Source organism: Callithrix jacchus, chromosome 10, assembly GCF_049354715.1.
Source record: "Callithrix jacchus isolate 240 chromosome 10, calJac240_pri, whole genome shotgun sequence".
Classification (NCBI taxonomy): domain Eukaryota; kingdom Metazoa; phylum Chordata; class Mammalia; order Primates; family Cebidae; genus Callithrix; species Callithrix jacchus.
The window spans coordinates 28289724-28300641 of record NC_133511.1 but is presented as its reverse complement, the minus strand read 5'-3'; positions in this window follow the sequence as shown (position 1 = coordinate 28300641).

Sequence of the window (10918 nt, the reverse complement as noted above, 5' to 3'; positions counted from 1 at the left end):
CTGGCCTGGCGAGAGGAGAATGGACCCTGGGCAGATTTTAAAGCCATTTCTATAAAACTGATGCTGCAAGTCAATGAGAAGCCTGCACTCAGTTTTCCAGGCAGGGTTAAAGAACAAAGATCCGATTCATACTAACTCATTGACCGCCTTATTCGTAATTCCCCCCCGCCTTAATATTATAAATGCAGGCAACCAGGAATGCAGGCTTCCCAGATGAGGATTTGCACAAATCAGTTTTGTTTTCCATTTTCTGAATATTTCCTAACCACCCCTTTCCCCAACCCAGTACACTCCATGGAAACACTATCTCTGTCGGGGGAGAGGAACTGGGGTGGCCCTTGTCTAGAAGACAGTAGAGTCATGTGTGTGAGCGGGAGAAAGGAGTTTTGCAGGGTGCCTTCAGCTATCCTCTCTGAGCCTAGCGTAATAGGATGGGTGGTTACCTGGAGTCTGGTGACCAATTCTTGAGCTAGGGAGGGTGAGGCTGGCTCTGCAGACCTCTGCAAAGAAGGCTCCCCATCCTCCACCCTGCCTCCTCGGTGTTTTCAAGGTGTGCTGTGAGTTGTGTGGGTGTCTGACTGTAGAGTGTTCAGTAAGTCAGCAGTTTCCTCAGATCTTCATGCAGAAATTTGATTCTACCACAGGGAGCGTTGAAGCTGCTGACTTAGAAATCATACAGAGTAATTTAAACATTTGGCACATTTATTTGCATGCCAGAAATGCCTAAGAAACTGCTGTACTCTTGTCCATAACTCCTGGCTTATTGACTGAAAATGACCAGTGGCAGGGTTTCCTATAGCTTAGGATTTGAACGTTTCATCTTCTTGGGATTCCAAATTCTATAATATTTCTGAAGGTCCTCATAGCCTCTTGGTAAACCATCTCAGAAAAAAGAAGCCAGATTTTCATGAAAAAAAATTTTGTGGTCTGATTTGTCTCATCCCAACAGGACAAGTGTCATAAGAGAACTGGCTGTGGGCCTGCAGTTTCCAATATAAATAATCTCTTCTTTTAAAAAGATTTTTTTTAAGTATTAAAATGTATTTAATTAAAAAAAGAACAGAATATTATAAAAATGTGAAAGTTAATGTTCCCATCCTAGAGTTGGTCACACTCTCAAAAGGCAACCACTTAAACCATGTCTGTTTTTGCTATTTGGTAGCTATTTTCTTATTTTATATATTTCTGCCCCTCAAAAGTTATCTATATCAAAACTATATATACTTTTGTTATAATTACTTTAAACCCTATTAGTGAACCATCAGTACAGGACAAAATTACCCTACACCCAAACCCATCCATTTCTAGTCTTCAAGTTATTTTTTAAAACTTTAGTTTTCTTTTAGCTATTATTATAACTTTGTATGTTTTAATTTTTATTTCTCGATTTATCATCTTTATATAATGTATCTGATTTAATGTCATGTAAAATGTAGAAATTAGCACCCCCATGTTTCTTTCCAGTTTTTTACATACATCTCCACCTACGAATATCAACATTATATTTACATTTCATTTTGTAATCAAAATTAAGCAATTCATATTTTGACTGTAGATGGATTCTAAAAATTAAAATCTCATTTGTTTAAGATGGTTATGTATTCATATTAAGATAATTCATCACAGAACCAACTTGTATAATTAGACTTTACAGAATAAGGTATAAATATGTGTCACTAAACTTGTAAACTGAGAAAAAATACTCCAAGTTTTAAGGTGCAGTAGACTCTCTTTCTTATAAACCATGAATTGGTTAAAAATCAGACCACATTCTAGTTTTTTTTTTTTTGAGACGGAGTTTCACTCTTGTTACCCAGGCTGGAGTGCAATGGCGCGATCTCGGCTCACTGTAATCTCCGCCTCCTGGGTTCAGGCAATTCTCCTGTTTCAGCCTCCTGAGTAGCTGGGATTACAGGCACGCACCACCATGCCCAGCTAATTTTTGTATTTTTAGTAGAGACGGGGTTTCACCATGTTGACCAGGATGGTCTCGATCTCTTGACCTTGTGATCCACCCGCCTCGGCCTCCCAAAGTGCTGGGATTATAGGCGTGAGCCACCGCGCCCAGCCTAGGTTTTTCATATTACTTTCTTTCATAGCTTCCCGCCCCCCCCCCGCCCCCGTTTCTAACAGCTTTTCTTCTTGTTAATTGAAGCAGTTTATGATCTTACCTTTTATCTAACTTTTTCATAATTATTTGCTATGGGATAAGCTACCTTCTTTTAATGACAATAGATAATCTGCTGTTCTTGAATGACTTCTTTTAATACCTCTTATGTATCTGTCTCCTGGATAAGGTTCATTGTTACTTGGATTTCATTTTCTTTTCTTTCTTTGTTTCTATTTTCCTTTTGTTAAACAACATCTTATTTCTTTATAAAGGCTTTATTGAAGGTAAATTTTCATTTTCATTGTGGATCTTAAAATGTTTCTATTTTATTTTATTATACTAGATTGATGGTTTAAGTATCTAATTTTAGGTTCAAAATGATTTTTCTTCAAAAATTTAAAGATATAACCGTCTTACCCTTTAGTGTCCAGTGCTGCTAATTATTCTCTCTTTTTTTTATAGGTGACTTTCTAACTTTTATCTAAAAGCTTTTTATATCTTCTCTTATCCTTGGCTGAAACTTCAGTTTTAAGATGAGTGACTTTCTTCAGCTCTCATACATTTTCCTCTAATAGTTTTCCCCTTTATTTTCTTTCTTTTATGTAAACTTCATGAAGTGAATGTTGGCTACCCTGGATTAATCTTCTACGTCTCAGCTTACATTATTTCGCATTTTGTATCACAAACTTTTGTTATTTTTTCTAAGAGACTTCTTTGACAAATTTTTCCGTCATGTTACTAAATTTTTATTGAGCAATTCTATGTTTTTTAGTTTCAACTGTTTGCTTATTCATCACTCACTCATTTAGTAAATATTTGTTGAGCCCTTGCCCCTTGCTATGTGTCAGGCATTCTTCTAGACCTGGGGATACAGCAATGAGTGAACCCGCAAAGTCTCTTTCTGCCCAGTGAGAAGGAAGACACACAGTGAACAAATGAGCAAGAATATACATGGTATGTCAAGTGGTGGTAAGTGCTATGAAGGAAAATAAAGCAGAGTAAGGTGGGTAGGGCATGCTGCGGATGAGAATGGAGGCTTTATTTTATATTAGATAGTTAGGCAAGACCTCATTGACAAGTTAACATTTTCATGTGACCTTCATGAAGTGAGGGAGAGAACTATGTGGACCTGCAGCTGGAAGAGGAAGTGCAAAGACCTTGAGATAAGAGCTTCCTTACTCTGTGCTTCTTTTTCATAGTATCCCGAAATGGCATCTTGGGAGATTCTTAACTGTGTCTACAATTTTAAAGATACTCATGTTTTGTTGCATTTGAGGCTATCATAGAATCCATTTGCAACTAAACTTGGCTCTAAAATAAAGGAAAATATACCCGTACTTTTAACCAAATAAACCTATACTGAGAAGTTCCTAAGGGCTTAGGCACCAAGCAAAATGCTAAGAATACGAAGATGAGTAAAACACAGTCATCACTCTGAATGTACACAGTTAAGTAATGTGCACTGCAGCAATTGCTCATTGGATTTATCTACAGGGTCATCAGGAATGTGACTATCTGATCCCACAGGGATGCTGCTGGTGGTTCTCAGAAGGGTGAAGTCAAGCAGGAAAAATTCTAAGAGCAGAAGAGACAGAGAGAGAAAAAGATTTTGCTATAGGATCAAGTTGGACAGGGCATTCTAGATGGTAGTAGACATGTAAAACACCCACAACAAAGAAAAAATTTCTCCTTAAGAGTTTTTATTCCATTCAATTTAGTTTCTGGAGGACTGAGATGAGTTCATGCATGATAACTTAGTTTTCCCCCTGAGAGGGAGTCTGAGAAAGGAAGCATTTACAAGGGAGCACTATCGGACAAGAACTGTCAGCAAATGGTTACTAACACATGGTTTTCCTCCAATTTTTACAAACTATTTGCCAAGTATATGTGGCCTTAGAATGGAAGGGGTATGTGAGACATGCAACTCAGAACTGGATGAAGGATTGGGAGTTTGAGGTCTAACACTGGTGGATTAGCTTTGGTCAGATTATTCTCGAATCTACCTGACTTAGAAAAAATGAATTCTATGGCATTTCTAAATGCCACAAACATTGTGAATATTGTTTCTGCATTGTGTCAAAGTTCGTCTTCTTATATTTTCCATAAACTGGGCTTAGTTTGATGCTTTGGAAAACACTTCATGTTCTACATTACAGTCCTTTACCTGTTTAAAAGCAGCAGTAAAAGTCATTGTAGTAGTGAATTGCAGATTCTTACAGCTGGAGAGGACAGCTGTTGTCTGGTCCAGTGCAAGAAACTTTTCTACAGTATCCCAGCTAGCTGGTCCTATGGTTCTGTTTCAACTTATTCAGTGCTTTCCAGGCACTCATTTCTTTTTTGAATGGCTCCAAATGTTCAAAAGCTCTTTAAATGTTCAAAAGCACTTCACCATTTGATCTGAAATAAGCTTCCCTGTAGTGTTTATCTACTGATCCAAGTCCTGTGACACTTGCCTATTATGAGGCAATTTCAGTTCCAACAATGAAATATTATAACAGACTGCTGCAATGAGACAAGGCAGGATTCATCTGAGCTATCATAAACAAAATCTCCAATTTCTTTCATATGCAAAGTGTTGTTCTTTCAAAGCATTTTCTCTCTCTATTATCTCATTTTATTTTTCACCATCTCAATGAGAAGAGATCTTATGCTGAGAGCACAGGCCAACAGTAGGGAGTGGTGCCTAGTTCAATGAATATCATTGCTGTGTTTGTTAACAGTGACAAAAATGGGAGCGAAGTACTCAAGAACAAAATGTCTCGGAAGGTCCTCACTGATCTGATATCATCATTCTTTGGAATCCTCCTTGCTGATATGTGAGAATATCAGCACCTCCTGAGATAATTAAACCAGAACTATTCATTCCTCACTCCCCTCCTATTTCACAACAGAATCACAAGTTTCTAGGGTCAGAGGAATTCATGATAAAAGCAAAACATCAGAAGCTTCTTGTGTCTTCCCTATGGATGTGCTTCAGAAGACTCTGGTGAGAGGTGTTGGGTCTTTTTGAGATACCCAGATTGACAGACTCCAGAGATATGCAGAGATAAAATTCAAACCTGTACTTAATCTCCTGCCGGTTTGTTAGTCTCAAACCAGCATAGTTAGCCTGGGGGTAGGAGGGAATCCTTTCTTTCAAGCAACTGGCAAGAAAATTTTCTCAAGAATCCAGTTGTTGCCAGTGGGGGTGGCTCACACTTGTAATCCCAGCAGTTTGGGAGGCCAAGGTGGGTGGATCACCTGGGGTCAGTAGTTCGGACACCAGCCTGACCAACATGGAGAAACCCTGTCTCTACTAAAAATACAAAATTAGGCGGGTGTGGTGGCACTTGCCTGTAATCCCAGCTACTTAGGAGGCTGAGGCAGGAGGATCGCTTGAATCCAGGAGGCAGAGTTTCTGGTGAGGTGAGATCACACCAGTGTACTCCAGCCAACGCAACAAGAGCAAAACTCCATCTTAAAAAAAAAAAAAAAGAATCCAGTTGTGCAGGATTGCATGTGGAAGTTTTAGAAAACTCCATACATCTTTCTATGAACTACTGTATCAGACTTAAAGAATTTCTGTATCTTCCAAATCATGGGCAAATTGAGTCCTCAATCCATTTTCAGAGACAACAGTGGAAAAACCTTGTCTCTTTTATGTGGAACACAAAATCCTTACTGAGGAAAAATATACATTTCTATTTGAGTGTGCCTTTTACATTTCCTCCTTGTCCATCCTTGGCTGGTGCCCTCAAGAACACAGAGACCTGCTTGAATCTCTCAAGAGTCAATTTTCTATACCAGCAGCATAGAGGTCAGAGGAGTCTGGTGCAAGAGCACATGTAAAGGTACATCCTTATCCCTGAGGCTCAAAGCAGGCTCTCACTTTCAGCAGTGGGAGAAGAAACCCATCACCCATCTTCGGATGAAAGATAAAAGGCATCACATTTTATTGTTTCAGGGTAAAGAAAGTGGAACAAATTAAAGAAAAAAACAAATCAAAGGATGAATGGGAAGAGGATATGGAGCAGACTTGGTAGGCAAAGTTGAGCAGTTAGGCAACTGTGCATTATATGATTTATGTGTCATTCAAGAAATCAACTATGCAACCCCTTACTTCACAGATGAGAAAACCTTGCCCCCAAACACACAACTAATTAGTAAAACTAGAAATTGAATCTGTGGCTGGTGATTCTTCTCATTACTAGAAAAGCTAGTATAAAATGAAGCCTTTGTCCTGTGCTAAATTGCTGAATTATGGGAATACCTGTGAGGATACCAGGCAGCTATATAAAAATGCACTGCAGAAGGCAACCATTTAACGGCATTATAAGTAGTTTAAAATTTATAACTAAGAAAAAAAGATTAAAATGCCATGTATGATATAATCTATTTTATTTTGTATAGTGTAAAAAATACCAATTTGCACGAAAAAGACTGCAAATAAACTATCCATCAAAATGTTATCATTGCCTTCCTCTGGGTGAGGAATTGTGGGTGAATTTAATCATCTTGTTTTGACATTTTTCATAGTTCCCAAATCTTAAACAATTAACATGTATTAGTTTTTTTGTTTGTTTGTTTGTTTTTTTGAGACGGAGTTTTGCTCTTGTTACCCAGGCTGGAGTGCAATGATGCAATCTCGGCTCACTGCAACTTCCAACTCCTGGGTTCAGGCAATTCTCCTGCCTCAGCCTACTGAGTAGCTGGGATTACAGGCATGCACCACCGTGCCCAGCTAATTTTTTGTATTTTTAGTAGAGATGGGGTTTCACCATGTTGACCAGGATGGTCTCGATCTCTTGACCTCGTGATTCACCTGCCTCGGCCTCCCAAAGTGCTGGGATTACAGGCATGAGCCACCGCACCCAGCCTATGTATTAGTTTTAGGTTAAAAAAGAGTAATGACTATTTGGAAAAGAGAAAAAAGGCAGAGTTGCTTTTGAATTCAAGATTGAAGTCCTTGAATTTCAATCTTGGAAAGTGATTTTAAAGGAAGAGTGCAATTTCAATATGAATTATTCATGCTAAGCTTCCTTGAATTTTGATCACCTTTATGGCTGACTGTCTCTACAATCTAAACAAATATTACCCTTCCGTACCTCTTATACTTTGGAAGATTTAGCTCTACTGTAAGCAAGGGGAAACCACACCCTTTTCTCTTTTACTCTTTCTGGCTCTCTCTTTTTTGATAGGGTCTCACTCTGTTGCCCTGGCACCATCACAGCACACTGCAGCCTCAACCTCCCTGACTCAAGGGATTCTTTCACCTCAGCCTCCTGAGTACCTGGAACTACAGTTGAGAGCCACCATGATTGGCTAATTTTTGCATTTTTTGTAATCAGGGTCTCACCGTGCTGCCCAGGCTGGTCTCAAACTCCTGGGCTCAAGCAATCCTCCTGCCTCGATCTCCCACAGTGCTGGGATTACAGGCATGAACCACAGCCCCCTGTGGCCCTTTTAAAAAGTATCTATTATCCAAACATCCATAATTTCTAAAAACTTATTTTGAAATGCCACCACATATGATAAAAAGTCCTGGACTGTATCATGTTGTGCCTTGGCCGGGGATGAGCTGAGATGCAAGTTGCAAAAAACAGTCTTAATTGGGAGTTTAACTGAGCCAGATTCTCTCCGGGCACAAGCCTCTACTTGGGAATAAGGTCAGCATCTCTGGCTATTCTGGATGCTTTCCGGTTGGTGCAAAGGTTGAGTTAAAGTTTATGTGATTTTCTCAGCTGATTTCAAAAAAATGCTACACTTTTCCTTTTTTTTTTTTTTTTTAACATTTCCAGTTAAAATACTGGAAACCAAAGTATTTCTTGCCATACACAATGCTTGTTCCAAATCAGGACTGAGATCCCATCTCTACATACCTGTACAAGGTAAAAATTTTCCCATAACCAACAGCCACTGATAAGAATGAGTAATATATTTCAGGTGTTTTTCAGGCTTGAAACTGTTGGAAAATAAACTAGGCGGACAATAAACCCTGACGTCTAGGTTCAGTTGAGAAATCATAAGTCAATTTTTTCTGTTTTATTCCTCTAAAATGAGGGATATATTGAGACAACTACTCAAATAGTCAAGGAAAAAGACACCAGATGTAGACTGAATTACCCAGATAACAGACAAAAAGAAATCTGGTGTGAAGTAGTGACTCATTCTGTCTGTTTACGCAGCCTGAATTTTCTGGGTAATTGTCAGCTCTTCACTTCACTTTGTACTATGTAGAAGATAAATTATTCTCCTGACAGATTTATTTTTGTATTTACTGGAAAAAAGTTCATGCTAAAACAGGTTGTCTGATGTGTACTAAAGAGACAGACTTAGGTGCCAGCATTTGTTATGGAACACCAGCAGGAACAATGGGAGAAGGATGAATGCTCAAAGAACCAAAAGTTAAGAAATTGTTAAAATAATTATATCACATGTATCCAACATTCAGATACCTATTTTTCTCTCTCCATCCATCCATCCATCTATCCATCCATCCATCCATCCATCCATTTTTACCCATTCACTTATCCTTCCGTCTATTTATCCATTCATCTATTCATCCATCCGTCCATCCATCATTCTAATCACACATCTATCCATCAGATGTTTACTCAGCCTTTAGTTTATGTTTCATGCACAGTGGTAAGTGTTGCAGGAACACTGGCAAACAAAGCTAATCCATTCCTTACACCCATGGTTTTACAATAAACAAAGAAAAAGGACAATGTACAAATGACAACAATATAGTTCTTGCTACAAAAGGGAAAGTAGTACACTACTGAAATATTTGGCAGAAAGACAGAATCTAGTGAGAAGAGGGAGACAGGAATAGTCAGTGACAACCTCCTTGCAGAGGTAGAATACAGGTCAAAACCAGGTGTCTGATACATCTGTATCTTCTTAGTTTGTCTCCCTGATCCTCTGAGTACAGAGATAGATAGTCTTGGCTATGTTAAAGAAGTAAGGGAAGTATCCAGGATAAAGATGTCAGCAGCAAACCTGGCATTTGGTCAAAATGGTGTCCTAAAAAGGCTCAAAAACACACCGTTCTATTTCCAGTCATTCATCAGCACCAGGCCAATATAATGAGTACACTAACAACTGATGAATACAGCTTTCCATAAATCTCTCACCACATTCATGGATGCAGCTGACTATAGTTACTGGACTTCTAGCCCTAGGCAGGTTTTGAAACGGCAAAATCCATGATGATTTTTTGTGGTACATTGAATTGCTCTTTCCTCTTCCTGGTTTATTGGGAACTGAGTTATCTACTGAAGCCCTGGCATTTAGTGTGAAAATGGGAGGATTATTCCACTGACAGGTCAATTAATCTGAATGTTGCTTCTTTAGTGTGGTTACCCCAGTCCCAAACATGGACCAATAGACTCACGGAAGGTGGTCAATAGGCAACCCTACAAACAGGCGAACCACTTAGTGTTGATGACATTCGGCAAATTGATTTAGCTTTCCCTTAAGAGATTAATCTCTCTGATTCTGTTTATTTATCTGAAGGGTGATAAGATTGCAAAATCCCTAAAGATTATTTTTGGGTCACAAACTATGGCTTTAGAATTCTTTGTCATGATGTTATGCCCTAGAAAACATATCTTGGCTGAGGAGAAGCTACTGAGTTAGTTAGTGCAGGTGCAGGGCAAGCACAGAAAAGTCCAAAGCACAGATAGTGTGAAACTGGAAGTAAGGCAGTGGCTTCCTGCACACCTTGGAGAAAGCAGAGCCCAGACACCGCCCAGAAGCCCTTCTGGTCTTTCACATATGTAGGAGGGGAAGCGTAGGACCTGCTAATCTAGTGCAGGTCAGGAAATATATTAATGGTTTCAGTGTCCTTCCAGTGAAAGTGGGCTGACTTTTAAAATTGGGACTAGAAAACATGCTTGGGAAAAGTCAAATGGTGGTCTCTATTGTAGTTGTGTTGGGGAGGAGGGCTTGACTCCAAGACTGGGCTCCATCTGTAAACAGTGGACTGCTGCACAAGGAAAAATTAATGCAGTCAGCATGATGTGGTGTGAGCTACCGAGGCACAGCTGCAGCTGTCTGTTCTTCCACAGACTCAGCAGGACACCTTCTCCACCAAGTGTGTCCTAATTACATTACCGGGGACTGCAGCAGTCTCTTCTCTCTGGATTAGCAAACCAGCATTCCAACTAGAAGGGACAATCAGCTCCTGGGTTTTTCTCCTGTGAAGATTCATGGAGCGTGGCGAGAGTGGCTCTGAATCAGGAAATGGAAGCCTCGGATCCATCCCTGGCCATGCCATTGATAATAACAGTCAACAGTTATTGAATATGAAGTCTGTTTTAGGCGTTGAATTAAATACTTAGGTCTCACTACCTCTTTAATCCCCACAATAATCCCTGAGGTGTACAGTGCCATTATCTTCATTTTATATATGAGGAAACCAAAGATCAGAAATTTTTAAATGTCCATGATAACTGAGAAAGACAAAGGGTGGGATTTAAATTGGGAAGTTTGATCTCAGTCTGTGCTATAACACTATGATAGCTTATTGTCTTCATTGGGCCAATAAAGTCATACATGTAACTGTAAAATTTTGTTCTTTATTCTTGTTACAGGTGCAATACAGCATTATACAAAAATCAGAAAACACAAACATAACAAGAATAAAACAAAAAACTTCCATACCACCAGAAAGAACCTCCCAATACCTCGTTGACTTATGCTTTTAGATTGTAAAAATGGCATTATGCTGTACATAATGTATTTTGAGCTGCCAAGCCCCGACTTTTTATATTTATCCGGTCCATAATGTTCAAGGGAGTGTGCTGGGGAAGCAGTTTATGTGAC